The sequence below is a fragment of the Hypanus sabinus genome, chromosome 6, assembly GCF_030144855.1.
Source record: "Hypanus sabinus isolate sHypSab1 chromosome 6, sHypSab1.hap1, whole genome shotgun sequence".
Lineage (NCBI taxonomy): Eukaryota > Metazoa > Chordata > Chondrichthyes > Myliobatiformes > Dasyatidae > Hypanus > Hypanus sabinus.
This window is the reverse complement of record NC_082711.1, coordinates 41,205,368-41,223,872: the sequence shown is the minus strand read 5'-3', so window position 1 is coordinate 41,223,872 and position 18,505 is coordinate 41,205,368. Positions and strand designations below refer to the sequence as shown.

General features: G+C 37.8%; 1 protein-coding gene across 4 annotated transcripts in view; it reads left to right on the top strand.

Annotated features, from left to right (window-relative positions):
- The window catches only part of zeb1b (zinc finger E-box binding homeobox 1b), a 137,761-nt gene that overhangs the window by 52,333 nt on the left and 66,923 nt on the right, over nucleotides 1-18,505 (top strand). The gene's annotated exons all lie outside the window — the stretch shown is intronic.

Here is an 18,505-nt window from a genome sequence, read left to right as displayed (position 1 = left end):
TGCCCTATTGTACTCTATACAGATTAGAAATGAAAATTATTGGAGTCATCGAGCAAAATCAGTATTCTAGTTTGAAGGAAAAACAAGACTTGATTAATTAGTTTTTTCAAGGACTAAAATAATTGGAGGGTAAGGGGGTTGTGTCATACTTAGATTTCCAGAAGGCATTTGATAAGGTGCTGGATCAAGTTATTGTGGGAATGAAGCTCATCGTATTGAAAGGAATAGATAAATAGAAAAAAGGAGAGTGGGCATAAGTGGCTCTTTCTTGAAATGGCAAGATGTAATGAGAGGTGTCTTACAGGGATCGATGCTGAGAATTTGGTGTTTGCTGATTTACAAAATGACTTGGGTTAAGGTATCAGAAGTGAGATTTCTAAATTGACTGACACAAAGGTAGGTGTGAATGTAAATTGTGAAGAGAATATAAAGAATCCAAAATTGATAGTTGAATGGATGAAGATCTGATAAATGGATTATAAGTGGAAAAGTGCGAAGTTTTCCATTTTAACTTGAAAAATTAAATACTTTATCTAAATGTGTTCCCAAATCCATGATCTGCAAAGTGAAGGTACAGCAAATAATTTGGAAGAGTAACAATAGTAACATTCAATTTCCATCATATTGAAATGATAGACAGGGAAATTATACTCCAGTTATGTAGAACATTGGTGAGGCCAGCATCTGGATTGTTGAGTAATATTGCTCTTTTTACTTAATGAAGTAAACGTGTTAACAGCTCAAAAAAGATTTATTTGAATGGTACCTGTAATGGGCAAGTTATCTTCTGAGGAAAGGGTGGACAGCCTTGGCTTGTATCTATGAAGTTTAGAAGAGGGAATCATGACAATTAAAGCATAAGAGCATGAAGGACCTCAAGAGTGGATAAGGAGAGGAAAATCAAGAACTAAGGGTTCATTCACTCTGAGGTGCTTCGAGAGGTTAGTGATGAAACATATGACCTCCTAACTGAGGAGTGACTTGGATCTGCTCCAATTTGCCTACTGTCAGAACACGTCCCTAGCAGATGTCATTTCATTGGCTGTTCACTCAACCCTAGGACATCTGGACAGTGAAGATGCATACAACAAGGATGCACTTCATTGACTACAACCTGGCATTCAATACTGTCGTCCCCTCAAAAGTAATCAATAAGCTCCAAAATCTAGGCCTCAGGACCTCCTTGTGCAACTAGATCCTCAGTTTCCTCACTTGCAGACCATAGTCAGTTTGGATTGGCAACAACGTTTCCTGTGTAATCTCCATCAGCACATGCGCCACAAGGCTGTGTGCTTAGCTCCCTGCTGTACTCACTTTATACATATGGCTGTGAGGCTAAACATGGCTCAATGCCATATTTAAGTTTGCTGACACACCACTGTCATTTGCTGAATCAAAGATGGTGATGAATAAGCATATAGGAGGGAGATTGAAAATCTTTGTACGTGGTGCCACAACTTCTCACTCAATGTCAGCAAGACCAAGGAGCTGATTATTGACTTAAGGAGGAAGAAAGTGAAGGTCCGAGAACCAGTCCTCATCGGGGTTCAGAGGTGGAGAGGCTCAGCAACTTTAAATTCATTGGTGGTGTTATTTCTGATGTTCTGTCATGGATCCAACACTTAAGTGCCATTATGAAGAAAGCACGGCAGCACCTCTACTTTCTTAGAAGTTTGCAAAGATTCGGCATGTCATCTAAAACTTCTATAGATATGCAGTGGATAGTACATGAACTAGTTGCGTCATAGCACCAATGTGCTTGAAAGGAAAGGTTTACTAAAAGTAATGAATACGACCCAGTCTATCATGGGTAAAACCCTTCCCACCGTTCAGCATAATCTACAAGGAGCACTGTCCCAGGAAAGCAGCATCCAGACCATGCACTCTTTTTGCTGCTGCCATCAAGAAAGAGATACAGGTACCACGGGACCCACACCACCAGCTTCAGGAGCAGTTATTACCCCTCAATCATCAGGCTCTTGAAATAGAGGGCTAACCATTCAACTTGAATTACACCAAATCTGAAACGTTCCCATAACCTATGGACTCACTTTCAAGGATTCTTAATTTCACGATCTTGATATTTATTGCTTATTATTATTGTTTTTTGTTTGTTTGTATTTGAAGTGAATGCCTGCAAGAAAATGAATCTAAGGGTTGTATATGATGACGTATACTTATGTACTTTGATATCAAATTTACTTTGAACTTTTGGATTACTGCTTGAAATAAGAGGTCATACATTTCAGATAATTGAGTCAAAATTATTGTTGGATATTGAGCGTCACAGCACTGCACAGTAAGTCGCAGGGCCCTGGAGAGAGTTGTAGAACAGAGACACCCAAGGGTTACAAATGCATGTTTCCCCAAAAGTGATAATGCAGGTTGATAAGGGTGATGAAAGTGCTGTTTAGCATGTTTGCCTTCATCATTCAGGGCATTGACTGCAAGAATGTTCCAATCATACAAGTCCTTGATGAGATCACATCTGGAATATTAGGTGCAGTTCTGGTCACCTTGCTGTCAAGTTCAGTTTATTGTCATTCAACTGTACATATGTATATCACCAAATGAAACAATGTTCCTCTGGTCCAAGGTGCATAACACAGTAAATATAACTCACACACATAACACAAAGTAATGGTATTACTAGTAAATTAACAAGTAATAATGTGCATTTAAGGCACAACTTTAAAAATAAACAATGCAATGCTACTGGTGGGAGTGTTGGTGCTCAGTGTGATGCAGCTAGCTTATACAAACTGAAGTGAAGAGGTCTAGCATACAGTTTCAGAGAGATGTATTGAGACAAAATGAGGACAGTTTACCCACCAGCTTCTGAGGGATGATCATTTTAAACACATAGCTGTAGTTGATAAACAGGATCCTGGCATATGAGGCACCATTTTCAAGGTGGAACAAGACTGAGTGGGGTGCAGAGGTTATGGCACCATCAGTGGACTAATTTGAATGATAAGCAAACTGAAAAGTAGTAGGAAGATGGTAATTAATATGATCCATAACCAGTTGTTCAAAACACTTCATTATTGTTGAGGTCATTGCCCCTGGATGGTAGTTATTAAAGCAGTTTATTGTCACCCTCTTGGGTACTGGGATCATATTGGCCGTCTTGAATCCTCAGAGGATAATAGATTGTTACAGGGAAATGTTGAAGATGTCTGTTAGAACCTCTGTTAACTGGGCTGCACAGTCCCTCAGCACCTGAAAAGGTACGTTATCAGGTCCCGTAGCTTTACATGGGTTGACCCTAGCTGGAGTCTTCCTTGCATTAGCTGTGGCCAGAGCTGGGGGGTGGGGGGGGGCATCAGAACAATGTCATTAGGCTGGAAATGGTACAGAAAATATTACAAGGCTGTTGCCAAGACTGCAGGGCTTGAACTGTAAGGAGAGACTAGAAAGGTTACAGCTACTTGACTTGGAACACAAGAGGTTGAGGGCAGACTGTAGAGAGCTCTACAAACTCATGAGGGACATAATTAAGGAGCATGATCATAATCTTTCCCAGGGGGATGAAGCCGAAAACTAGAGAGCATAGACTGACAATGAGGGGAGAAATATTTAAAAGAAACTTGAGAAGTGTGATTTTCCATACAGAGGCTTGTTGGTATATGGAACTGTCTTACAGAGTTAGTGTAGATGTGAATATATTTACAGTGTTTAAAAGGAATTTAGATAGGAACATGGTGAGTGATCGGAAGGAGTTGGTTTCATAAGCCCCTGGCTGTTAACTGAAAGTTGTCTTGCAATTGTTGCAAACAATTTTTATTCCACTACATTTGGGTACAGGAGGGATGACTATCCACTGGATATACAAGATCCAAATGAGATAGCACCTGAAATATTTGTGTTTCTCCTTTTGGATATTTTTGTGATGGGAGTACAACAAAATTTTACCAGGTCGATTCTTGTGATTGAAAAGGGTGGTGTTATCTGTGTGTGATGTCTTCCTCAAAATAAGAGGTTAGCTCTTCAGGACTGTGATGAAGCAATTTCAATATCCATAGAGTGCTGAATTTTTGGAATTCACAGAAGAGGACTGTGAAGACTTGTTGCCAAGTCTTTCAGATATTAAGGGAATGGAAGGTTATGGGGTTAGTGTACAAAATCGCCAGGGTATCCTGCTAAAGAAGTGAAGGAAGTGTTCTGGGTTAGCATTTCCAGGCAGAATGAGAAGATGGAATGTATTAATTGTGAAAGCATCACTGCACCACAGATCGCCATTGGCATGAGGCATATATTAATGGATGTTAAATACAGTCTTGTCATAATGTTCAAATACAAATTATAGTGATTGTAAATTGTAATGAATGTAGAAGAGCAAACCTAAAAAGATGGTGGAATAAGAGAATGTCAGTGTTAAAAGGCTTGCTGGCTTTTCAAATTAGACACTTAATCTATCATGTCTTTCATTATTACTTTCTTGGTAGAGTGGACTGCAAAATGTGGGGGGAAAATGGTAAGAAAAGAAGACGACTTTTTGAGTGGGGTCATGTTGGAGTGGTAGAAATAGCAATGAATGATGTACTGAAATTTGTGAGAATTTGAAGCTGAGAAAAATTTGCTCACAACTGTAGGTGTTGAAGATGAGGGCATATGTGTGGGAACTGGGCCACATGTTGACTTATTGGTATTTGGATTTGTGTCAGACACTGATGTATTCAGACTAACTCAACCAAAATCACGTAATAATATTCTTAAGAAATTCTTTAGTGCTTGGTTATGAATATTATTCAGAAATGCTTCTGAACCTTCTGGGCTTTATATCTAAACTGAAATGCAAGCTCTGATGAACAGAAACTCAAGACCTATATCAGTTTTTGTATTTATGAGTACAGCAGATGTCCACAGAAATACTTTACGATTGAGGATTACTGCACTCTTTCTGAAAGCAAATTGAATGTAACCAAATCGTTGAGTGATCAGGTAACAAAAATGCTCTGAAATAATTAAAAGCTGAGGGGAGGAAAATATGATATAAAGTTGTGGTTTCCACAGCCCACACATCTTGCCATCCCCTAATAGAATGACTGAATAACGTGCAGTAACTGTGCCACTGGGGAAGCCCCTGGCTTGGAAAATTAAATGTGTGGGCACAGATACATAAAGCTTAAGACTTGCGTATTTTGATGGAGTTGTAATTTTCCTGGAAAATAATGATTTTGCACTGATAGGTTTCCAGAAAACCTTAGTCGCTTGCCTTTTGTCAGTAGCTTTCACATTTCCCATTATACCTTTTGCCCAGAATTTTAAATGTGACCCCAGTCCTTGACCATACACTAAAAGGAATCACTGTTTACCTAGTCGAAGCTAATCATGAACTTGAACACCTCTATCAAAATTTTATTACTTTCCCAGCTTAATCTTAAAGCAGGAAGTCTTAACTTTAGTGTAATTACCTCGAATCTTTCTTACTGTATTCCCTTCAGATTCTTTGTGAGCTGTATTAAATAGTATCTCGTGTGGCCTAACCAGTGTTTCTTATGTATCTATGAATTCTGAGGGTGCTAGTATGTTTCATTAATCACTTTCTGACCTTAGTTAAATATGGGTATAGAGCCAAGATCCCATTCCTGCATACCATTTAGAAACTGTAGAGTGGTACAGCTCATGAATGCCAACCATGATGGCAATCTACGCTAATCCTGTTTGCTGGCATATCACTTTTTTTTTATATCTAAGTGCTGTTCAAATGTACATTGTATTTGGTTATGCTTCTACCACCACTTTCTTCGATGAAATGTTGCAATTGTGTCTATTTCTACTGTCAAGCAGCTCAATTCAAGTATCATCCACCACCTGGGTGAAAAAGCTTAACCTTCTCTCTTTAAAGTGTGCCCTTTTGTTCTAGATTCAGCTGTACTAGGAAAAAGATTCTGGCCATCAATCCTATCAAATTCCCCTCAGCTTTATAAACTGGGATAAGGTCACTTCTTGGCCTCTTGGTCTCCTATTTTCCAGTGAGAAGAAATCCAGCTTGTCCTTATAACAACATTCCAGACTATATCCTGTTAAATCTCTTCTGCTCTCTCTCTCTTGCTACCACGTCCTTCCTGAAATGTCATTTAGAGATGCAGTGCAGAACTGACCCTTCTGGCCCAATGAGCTATGCCACCCAGCAACCCACCTGTTTAACCCCACCCTGATAACATGACAAGTTACAGTGACCAATTTACCCACTAACTGGTACTTGGATTGTAGGAGCAAACTGGAGGAAATCCATATGCACATGGGAAGAACGTACAAACTTTCTTACAGAGGATTTTGGAATTGAACTCAGAATTCCAACACTCCAAGCTGTAATAGCATCGTAGCAGCCCAAACTGTGCATAATGTTCCAATTGCAGTCTCGCCAATATTCTGTACAGATGCAACATGACCCAATCTATACTTCATGCCCGAGTCTATGAATATAAATATACTAATTGCCACCTTCACTATCTTACCCACCTGTAGCTAGTGTGGTCTTGCACCCCAAGGTCTGCCAGTATGCCATCATTTGTAAAGTCCCTGCTGTTTATATGTTCTATCAGAACTTGACTTCCATTAATGTTCTATTTACAAGTACAATACTGTGCAAAATTCTTGGGCACATGTAAAAATCTGTTAAGCGAAGATGCTTTCAAAAATAATGAAATGAGAAGTTTCTGAATATCAAAAATATTACTATAAAGAGCAGTAAACTTGTTTTTTTAAAAAACTAAATCAAATCAATATTTGGTGCGTTCGGAACAGACTAGAAGGGAGGAGATGGCCTGTTTCCGTGCTGTAATTGTTACATGGTTATACCCTTTGCCTTTTAAAACTGCATCAGTTCTCTTGGGTACACTGTTGCGTGATGTTATAAAGAAATCAGCTGATAGGTTGTTCCAAAAATCCTGGAGAATTGCACAGTCCTACAGACTTTGGCTGTTTTGCTTCTGTTTCTCCAGGTAGTCCCAGACAGTCTCAATGATGTTGAGATCGGGGCTCTGTGGAGGCCATACCATCTGAAACCAAGGGTGTCTGAGACTTTTGCACAGTACTGTAGATTGTCTCTTTTTGTTCTTTGCACTGAAGTATATCACTCTATACTTCTAAGTCTTAGATTCTATCTGACACTTCAGACAGTTTTCAAAGTTCATGACACTTTCAATGGTGTGTCATCTGGAAATTTTAACTGGCACATCATGGTAATGTTAATGCTGCTGTTTAATTTAGCAACAAGGGTTGCTCCTAACCTCAGCTGAAGTATATACAGTTTGCACATTTTCTCTGCTGCAGTTTCTTGCTCATCCTGTCAATTATCCTTTCATGGAGCACAATTGCAAAAGGATTTAGAAGAACATGTGTGAGAGAGATTAAGCTGCAAAGGTATGGGAGGCGAGGGGATGAGAATTGGGCCAATTGTGTTTTTTTTTCCTTAGGGAGTTGACATAGACCCTGATGTGTTGTGAATTATCTTCTCCTTTGCTGTTATATGTATAAAATTAATGTACACTACTGTGCAAAAGTCTTGGGCATAAGCAAAAGTCTTAGTATACCTAGGGTGCCAGAGACTTTTGTACAGTACTATATTTGTCAATGTGCAGTGGAGACCTAGTTTCTAAATCTGGCAGGAACACAGGATGTTGGGAATGGTGTGGAGGGTGGAGCACTCACCAAGGAGAGGTGTGGGACAGACAGCAGAGGACGAGTGACAGTGATGGGTGTGGTGTGGGTTGTGGCACATCCAGCCCTGTGATACCAAATAACATCATTTGATTCCAAATAATTAGTTTATCGATCACTACAGAATGCCTCTCTGGTGCTTCCTGTTCCCTCTGCTCTCTCTTCCCCTTTTCCCAGCCATGATTTTCCTCTTGCTGCCTCCTTCCCACTCTGTCCACAGTAGAGATCCATATTAACATCAGGTTAATCATGAAATTTGTGTTTCTTGTTTGCGGCAGCAGTACAGTGCAATACATAAATTTACTACAGTACTTTGCAAAAGTGTTGGGTTTCCTAGCTATATACATGTGCCTAAGACTTTTGAACAGTATTTATGTCAAATGAGACAGTGGGAAATAGTTATAGTCTACTATCCTCCAATATAGCAAAAGAATCTTTCACGTTTATACTATTTGCCATTAAGCCAATTTGTTGTGCAACAACTGTTGTACCTTGCTGCCATGATAGGTTGTTGATGAGTTGAATGCTATTCAAGGAAACTGAGTTTTGTTGTTGTACTTAAGTAAGTGGGAGTATTTCATTGTACTCCTGATTCCAAGACAGTGGGGAAGAATTGGAGAGTCAAGAAATGAATTGGTTGCAACAGACTACCCCCTTTTTGCAACAATAATGTTCAAGTGGTTGATTTGGATTTCTGGTCAGTGGTGAACCCCCAAGGATAACCATAGGCATAGTATTGGAGAGATTGTTGCTCGCAGTTGTTGAAAATTAGTTTTGTTTTGATCCTGCATGGCAGATTTTAATTACATGTATCATTCTAAGCCTGTAGATAATCCAGGTTTTGCTACTTGTGAGTGTAGATTGCTTCATCATTATCCTTGCAGGAAAAGTTTGTTGGAGAGGGTTTAAACTAAGTTGTCGTGGGAATGTGAACTGAAGTGATAGGGCTGAGGACAGGGCAATTGGTATACAAGTAGATACATGTGTAGTGAGACTGAGGAAGGGCAGGCAGATGAGGGCAAATTGCAGTAGGTGGGATGAGTTGAACTGTATCATAGGGGCAAAAAAGAAAAGGGTGCTGAATATAGGACTAAAGGTGTTATATTTGAGTGCACACGGTATATGCAATAAGGTAGAGGATCTTGTAGCATAGTCAGAGATTGGACAGGTATGACATGGTCATCACTGAGACAGCTGAAAAGAAGGTCGTAGAACAAAGATCACCCAAGGATACACCTTGTATTAAAAGGCAGGCCGGTAAGCAGAGGAAGTGGGATGGCTTTGTTAGTTAAAATGAAATCAAATCCTTAGAAAGAGATGATATAGGATTGGAAGATGTAGAATCCTTGTGAGTAGAGTTAAGAAAATGCGAGGGTAAAAAGATCCTGATGGGAGTTAAATATAAGCTCCGAACAGTAGCCAGGATGTGGGATATAAGTTCCAATAGGTAATTGAAAAGGCATGTAATAAGGGCAATTTTGCAATAATGGGAGATTTCATAAGGTGGGTAAATCTGGAAAATCAGATTGGTACTGAATTCTTAGAGGAAATTTGAGAATGTCTATTAGCAGCTTGTGGTTGAGCCTGCAAGGGAGAAGGCAATTCTGGATTTGGTGTTGTTTAATGAGCTACGTTTGGTTTGGAAGATTAAGGTAAAGGAACCCTGAAGAGAGTGATCATAATATGATAGAATTCACCCTGATGTTTGAGAGAGAAGCTAAAGCCATATGTATCAATATTACACTGGAGTGGAAGGACTTTGAGGCATGAAAGAGGAGCTGGCCAAATTTGTTTGGAATGGAACACTAACAGGAATGATAGCGGAACGGCAGTTGTTGCAGTTTCTGGGGGTAATTCAGAAGGCACAGGATAGATACATTCTAAAGTTAAAGTATTCTCAAGGGTGGATGAGGCAACAGTGGCTGACAAAGGAAATCAAAGACAGCATAAGAGCAAAAGAGGGCATATAATATAGCAACAGTTAGAAGGAAGTTAGAGGATTGAGAAGCTTTTTTTAAAAAAAAACAGAAGGCAACTTAAAAAATCATTAGGAGAGAAAAGATAAAAGGTGAGCTAGCCAAAAATATCAAAAGTAGATACCAAAAATTTTTCCAGATATATAAAGAGAAGCGAGAGTGGATATTGAACTGCTGGAAAATAGTGGACGAACTTGAGTATGTTGCATCCGTCTTCACTTCAGAAGACATTAACAGGACGTCAGAAATTTGAGACAGTCAAAAGATAGGCAGTAGTGTGTGTAGTTGTTGATTACTAAGTTGATGGTGCTTGGGAAGCTGTAATGTCTGAAGGTAGATAAGGCACCTGGACCAGATGAAATACACTCCAGGTTTCTGAAAGAGGTAGCTGAAGAGATTATGGAGGTGTTAGTAATTACCTTTAAAGAATCACTAGGTTCTAAAATGGTTCCAGAATACTGGAAAACTGCAAATGTCACTCTGCTTTTCAAGAAGGGAGGGAGGCAGAAGAAAGAAAAGTATAGGCCAGTTAGCCTGCAGTGGTTGGTAAGATGTTGGAGTCCATTATTAAGGATGAGGTTTTGTGGTACTTGGAGGCCCATGATAACAAAGGCCAAAGTTAGCATGGTTTCTTCAGGTAAAATCTTGCCCGACAAATCTGTTAAAGAGTTGTGTCAGAATAAAGGGGGCCTATTCTGGTTGGGTGCTGTTGATGTTCCGCAGAAGTCAGTATTGGGTATGCTTTTTACGTTATATGTCAATGATTTAGATAATGAGATTGATGCCTTTTGGCCAAGCTTGCAGGCGATACAGAGGTAGGTGAAGCAGGGAGTCTGCAGAAGAACTTGGACAGACTGGAAGAATGGGCAAAGAAGTGGCAGATGGAATATAGTGCAAGGTTATCTCAGAACGACATCTGTCACATATAGGATTTATATGGGAATAAAAATGAGCCAATTTATCCTTGGACCATATGAGCCCTGTGTACTACTTTAAACTGTATCAATGAATGTTTAGCATATATAGAGGATAACTTAACTAATTGAAGAATTTTATTCCAATTCTCAATAGGGATAGTAAGGTTAAGTTCTCTTTCCCAATCATTTTTAATCTTATAAAAGGCATCTGAATGTATTTTCATAATTATATTGTAAACATTTGATATTACACCTTTCTGAAAATGATTTAGTTCTAACAATTTCTCCAAAATACCCGAAGAAACAAGATTTGGAAAGGTAGGAAGTAGTGTTTAAAAAAATTCCTAATCTGTAAATATCTAAAAAAAAAATGAGATCTAGGCAAATTATATTTATTAGATAATTGTTCAAAAGACATAAAACAATTATCCAAAAATAAATCAGAAAATCGTAGTATACCTTTAGTCTTCCAAGCTGAGTAAGCTTGGTCCATAATAGAGGGATGAAAAAAGAAATTGGATACAATAGGAATTGTTAAAACAAACTGATTCAACCCAAAAAATTTCCAAAATTGAAACCATATACGTAAAGTGTACTTAACTATCGGATTGTCAATTCGTGACAGATGTCATTCTGAGATAGCTTCTTTAACTCGTATGTTTTAGTCATGTCCGCTTTTGAAAAAATATTGGAAAGACATTTTCGATATTATTTCCACGGTATTGAACATTGATTTACAACCTCATCCTATCACTGTAATCTTTGGTTTACCAATGATAGAGTCAATTCATTTATCTTCTTCTGTTTGTCAGATGATTGCATTCCTCACATTAGTGGCTAGAAGATCTATTTTGTTGAATTGGAAAGAAATTAATCCCCCTACCATATTTCATTGGTTTTCTCAAATTATGTTATATCTAAATTTGGAAAAAATTAGAAGTGTCATACATGACCCTTCTATTAAATTTGAAAAGACTTGGAGGCCATTTATTCAATATTTTCGCATGATGTAATTCGACCCTGTTCCAATCCTATTTGTTTTTCCGGTTTTGATTTATGTATGTTGAGAGGATCGGAGTTGGGGACACTGATGATTCTTTGTCTTTTTATAGATACTATAAACAGCCCATTTATTTTATTTTTTTTCTTACCTTTTTCCCTTTTTTTCTCTTTATTAGTTAGTGGTTAGTTTGTTAGATTAGTTTTTCTTAGGGCAATAATTTTTTTCTCTCTTTTTCTCTTTTTTCTCAACATGATATACCTAGTTTTTTTGTTGTTTCGTTTATACGATAGTTGTATCATTCATGATTTGGGAAGACTTAACTATATTGTACTTATTGCTTGTGTATCCTTTTATGTTCATTTTAATTTTGTAATTTTGTAATCCCAATAACTATGTATTAATCTTATCATGTTGATATTAATAAAAAGATTGAAAAAGAAAGGAATCTAGTGCAAGGCAAATATGGTCATGCACTTTGGTCGAAGGAGTAAAGGTGTAGACTATTTTCTAAATGGGGAATATTCAAAGATCAGAGCTCTGAATGGATCTGGGAGTCCTTGAACGGGAATCCGTAACTGTTAACTTGGAGGTTGAGTCAGTGATCAGGAAGACAGCTACAATGTTAGCGTTCATTTCGAGAGGATGAGAATAAAAGAGCAAGGATATGCTGAGGCTTTAAAAGAGATTGGTCAGACCTCATTTGGAGTATTGAGAGTGATTTTGGGCCTCTTTTATCTAAGAAAACAGGTGCTGACATTGGAGAGGATCCAGAGGACGTTCATAACATGAGAATGGTTCCAAGAATGAAAGGGTTTATGTATGAGGAGTGTTTCATGACACTACATCTGTACTCGCCTGAGTTAAGCAGAAGGACGGGGGATCTCATTGAAACCTGTCAAATATTGAAAGGCCTAAACAGCATGTATGTGGAGAGGATGTTTCCTGTTGTGAGTGAGTCTAGGACAGAGGGGATAGCCTCGGAATAGAGGAACGTCTATTTAGAACAGAGATGAGAAGGAATTTCTCTAGCTAGTGGATGTTGAATCTGTGGAATTCATTGCCATATGGCTTGCCAAGTCAATGAATATATTTATGTTTAAAGCTGAAGTTGATAGGGTCTGGGTATCAAAGGTATGGGGAAAGGCAGGAGAATGGGATTCAGAGGGATAATAAATCAACCAAGATGGAATTGTGGAGCAGACCCAATGGACTGAGTGGCCTAATTGTATAGTTGAGAGAAACATACAAAAACGTAAAGGTATTAGGCTACCACATTAAAACCCCGGAGGAGCTCAGCAGCTCACACAGCATTTATGGAATTTCCATGGATGGTGCCTGACTTGCTGAATTTCTCCAGCATTTTATGTTTGCTTCTCTGGAGTCCAGCATCTGTAGAATATCTTGTTTAAAAGATAAAAGATAATGGAGCTGAGGTCTGTGGAACCTCTAGCTCAGTGTCCTGGACCTGAGCTTATTGGCTTCCCATATATAGGTAAGACTCCAAAGAGTGGGAATTTTCTTGTTCATTCATCTTGACTTCAATTTTGCTAGACTGATGCAGGGTCTTATTCTGAATGGATGCCACTTTACCCATTGAATTTCTCCAGTAGCTTTTTCTCAAGAGCACAACATTTGAATTCTCTGTTAATAACCGCAATGAGTCAGTTTGTTATTGAAGTGGCTTAATTTGTGAGGAAAAACAACTCATTGGATAATATCTGCACTTACAATGTTGTATTCAATGTAAAAAGAGGGTCTGTGTTATAGAAAATTACCACATAGATGGTTTTCTAAGAACACAACCACTCTATAATGCCGGACTCATTTCAATTGCAGTTCATGCATATCTACATCTGTAACAGATATACAGGTGACGATTGTCTTGTAGAGAAAACTAGTTTCTATTAGTATTCCAGGCTCAATATACCAAAGCACTCTCAAAAATTTCAAGATCATTATCAAACAAAAAGTCATACTGGACTTTGTTAAACGTGTGATCTGAAGCTTGACTAAGGTTAGAAGTTTTAAGGATAATTCAAATATTGTAGAGTGACCTAAAGGAAGAAGTTCTGGAGCTAAGAGCAGCTGAAGTCTTTGTAGGGTAGCAATTTAAATTTCAGAGGGAGCATGAGGACAGAAATGGAGAAGTGCAGTTAGCTTGGAGGGTTACAGCTGGAGGAGGTACAGAGATTAGAATGTGAATAAGGCTGTGGAATGATTTTGAAAACCAGGATGGAAATTTTTAAAATTAGTATCTTGTTAACTGCAAGCTAATGTCGGTCAGCAAGCTTAGTACTTAGGACGAAGTAGTGTTCTGGATGTCCTCTGGAGCACTTTTCCTTGGTGTTACTCTTCTCACAGGTCCAGTATAACATCTTTGTCCTTTAGGACTAAACATGCTGAGTTACTAATGGTCTTGGTAAATTCATCTAAACCTTGCTCTCTTCGCTTAATATTTTTCTGCCTTAAAACCTCAATTTTCCTTGGACTTTTCATAGCCAGATCCATTAGTACGAGGCTTTCTCATACTCTGCTCTTTTGGCCTCATGATAGCTTGCTCCAGTTAAAGGCCTTAAGTGTTTAAGGAATTGTTGAAATAGAATTAAATAGTTAAAATTTTTAAACAAATTGAAGTACATTTTCAATGATGAAAATTCATCAAAAGCAAGAATATTAAGTAATTATTTCTAACAAAAAATGCTACTACATTTAACTTTTCAACAGTCAGTGGGGTTGTGCTACACATGATTGCTGCACAGTTAAAGGACTTCACAAGTACATCCTCAGCATGAGGCAATTGTGATCCACTCATAGTGTCCGTTTAGAGGGCAGTGGCAGGGCAGGAGGCTGATGTGCTAGTATGTGACTCCCAGTTGTTGGTGACTTCTGCACTTCAATCCCCTGAGCTGACTGAAGTTAGCTGGTGGTTCTCTAAAGAAGGGCTGGCTAATTTTGGTATATTCCCATTCAATACCTCAGCTTTCTGTTCAACGTAATAGCTTTCTTCATTTGAAGAATACTTTAAATTAACTTGCCTAATTTTATTTTGATGCTGTGAATCCTTCAATATTTGCTGGTGGGATAGGACATTTCCAAGAATTCTGATAGATGGGTAAGAGGTATTTGTTGAAAAACAGAATTCTGTGGACAAGATATTTTACACTAACTGTAACAAAATTCAATAGGCCGTTGTACAGATTAGTGAAGCTCGTATGTAGTCTGTTTATGTCTGTGGAACAGCTTTACCAGTTTGCCAAGCAACTGATCTAATTTAATCACAATTACCCAATGTGAAAAGGTCAACAAAGTTGAATATGCCTTCATTGTCTCTAAATCTGGTACTTGGAATTTTGCTAGATGGTTTGTCATGTACTTCTTGAAGCAATTTGGTAAAACTGGCTTATTAGGAAATGTCAGAGGGCATTTTTAAGAAGTAACAACATTGCTGTGGATCTGGAGGCACAGACAGACTGGTAATTAATGACAGCAGACATTAGTGAACCATAAAGGTTTTGACAACAGTCTGGTAGTTTTGCGGTTACCATTACTAATACTAGCTCTTTAATTCCAGATTATTTGATTAACCGAGTTTAAATTCCACAGCTGCCATGGTGGGATTTCAACTTCTGTCTCCTAATCTTTAGTCTAGATACCTGGATTACCCATCCAGTGCCTTAACCACAAATTCATCATTCTTGTAACTGTTTTTCTTCTTAAATTAATATTTATAATTGGCAACTTTTATGTTGCCATCACAATCACCTCCTAAATGCTTCCTTTCTCCCCATGAAGTAAATTAAAATGGTCATTGGGGGAAGTTATGTATGACTTATACTCTGCTGCCTCTGAAGGCTTTTCCCATATGTTAACTGAACTTTATGTGAACCCTCTACTTGGTTTTCCTTGCCGGTTTTAACTGGAAACCTTCACTATGAACTGTTAAATGAATTTTATTAATATGCATCAGATAATGAAAATAGTTTGCTTTTGTCAATAGGTGGTGGAAGCACCTGATGAAGAATATAATTAGTTTCAAATGTGTTTTCCTCAATACAGACGTTTGAAATTCCACAGCTAGCTATCAGGTGCTTAGTAAGTTATGTTTCCTATTTTCAGCCAATAAATTGCTAGACAACCTAGATCATGGTTTAAAATATTTTTCTTTCCCATTTCATGACTGATATTTTAAGAAGATATACAATTTATATTTAAAAATGTAGTAATAAAGCATTGTAGCATCTTGAAAATTGTCTAAACAAACTTAAAATTGTAGTCCAAGACTTTAGCCTCAGTAATGCTACACAGATATGTGTATATTTACTATTTTAATATCTTGAGATTAATTTGCATTTATATTACTTCTAAACCCTACATGTATTAATATTAGGCTATTGTCCTGGTTGTGTTTTTAATTCATTTGGTCTTTTGGGGATTGCATTCAATCTATTCTTTCTTGTCACATCAATTTATTTCCATGAATATTTTAAATAACTATACTTAAAATTCTTCAAAGATGCAACAGAAAGGTATCTCTTGAATGATACATTTGAATTCCCAGAAATGTTCCATTTTAAGAGTTTACATGCAAATTATTCATAATATCTATTATAAGAACCCTTTACATAATTTGACTTATGTTGTTTTCAAGAAGAGAACATCAGGACTTTTTGATTTATTTGAGATGGCAATTTAGTGGTCAAGACAATTTGCTCTGTTTGTCAATGGATCAGCCACTTTAGTTAAATGGTCTAACTTGTGGAATTTTTTTGTAAAGCAATTGCATGTTTGGGATTTTAAGCTCTTCGCACAATTGGTTGTAAAACAGAAAAGTTGATCAAACTTTTGTTTGGTAGTGTGGTAGTGACATCAGGAGACCACAACAAGAAGGCAGACAAAGTAATTCTAGGGAAACTTGGATTTTAATTTCTCTTCTGGAAACCTTGCCATTGAAGTTCTTTAATGTTTATGTTCAGAAGTATCCTTCACTGAGATGACAAGATGACTTGAGTGTAGAAGAGATTGGTAACTTAAGGATATGGCAGATTTAGTAGATAGGTTAAGAAATTGCAGATGGTTTTTATAAAATGATGAAGGATACTGCAAGAATTTAATAACTGTTGGTTAGCATGCAGAAGTTTTGGTGTGAAACTGTTTTCCTAGTGTTGAGAAATATGTGATATGAAAAACATTTCTAAAAGTTGAAATTGGCTCCCCAGAAACTCCTGTTTATCCAGATGGTAGTTGAGCCATTACAGGCAATGCAATGGATTGGTTTAATCTAATTTATGCTTCTTTGGTTGACTTCAGTTTGGACAATGAGAAGTGTAAGCATATGTGATTGCAGTGGAAGTAACAAAGTATAAGAGTTGAGTTTAAGTTGTTAAACTGTCTTTAAGGTCTCAGTGGAGACCTTTTAGAGTTTTATCATCTACATTTTACTCAAGTAAAGCTGGTTTACCGTTCTGTCGTTGTTTGCACCCTGCATGAAGCTAGACTAAAAAGAATATTTGTGGCTCGTCAAAGCCTTACAGCTGCGACATGGCATTCATTTCCAAATACAGCGTAACCATTTTGCTGTTAAGTAAACTATAGTTTGGAGTGATGCAGTATTTATAAACATACAGCATACAGTTTATAAGGTTACAGTAGACTACAGAGCTGTAAGCATATTTTCTACCCCACTGTACCATTTAAACATTTATCACTTAGCTAGAAGGACATCAAATGATAAAATATTGGAAATAACCCTTGGGTTATATAAATGTGAGAAGTTATTTTTATCAGTTTAATCACATACTGGTCATAATGAAAGAAGAGTTATTTGCTCCATTTGGTGATATTTAAACACTTTTACACAGAATGAGATTGTTACCTGCATTGAAAATATGTGTAGTTTTGTCAAGCAAAATTGGATTAAAATTGTATATGGTGTCAGGATACAAGAAGTATAAAGTAATACACACTGGTCTTATCATATTGAAGCTCACCAATATATATTAATTTCCTGATCCAAATTCTGTCATGACTAAGAATAAGAAAATCAAAGGTTCAGGTGTTCATTTATTATCAAAATATATAACTCTAAAATCTTTCTTCTCTGGATAACCATGAAACCATGTAAGAAGAGAAAGGCATCACGATCAACAACCCACAAATTCCCCCCTCCCCACACAAAAAATCAAAAAAAAACGAGCAGGCACATCACCCTACAAATCCCTCATTGTGCACAAAGAAAAACAAACAGAACAAGAACAGGCACATCAACCCCTAAATCCTTCTCTCCACACACAAAAAAAAGAGTAAGACAGAGTAGAAAGCATAAATATTTAAAAAAAACTATAAGACTTTTAAAAAAAAGTCTACAGTCAGAGCCCACATCCAAAATACAACTTGTCAACACAGCGGCATGCCCCCCCCCCCCCATAGCAGAGCAATCAGACCCTCCACAATCGCCTTGATGCTTCAGTCTTTCTCATCACTTTAGTAGGCGCAGAATGGAATCTTTAATCGGCAAAATGGAGACAACATTGGCTAGTGCCCTGTCCCGCAGCATACCTGCAATAATGTTCACACATGCTACCTTTGTCTCCCAGAATCCTCTTGAGACCACAGAGCGCCGGCGAACACCCAAACAATCTCCAGAATGGAGCCAAACAAAACATCGGCTTGCACCCTATCCTGCAGCCTGCCTGCCAAGAGGTCCGTACACTCTGCCTCCTGGATTCCTCTTGGAGACTGCAAGAGTCCTGGAACACCCAAACGATCTCCAAACTGCAAATTCCAGAATCATATCCAAAAATGAAAAACAAATGTAAAAGACATAAAAGAAGTGAAATAAGGTTTTATGATCAATCTGGAAGATGATGACCAAAGGAGAGTTGTACACAGGCACCATCTTGACTTGAAAGTCAAGTACAAATGTGCTTGATAAGGCACTTGTT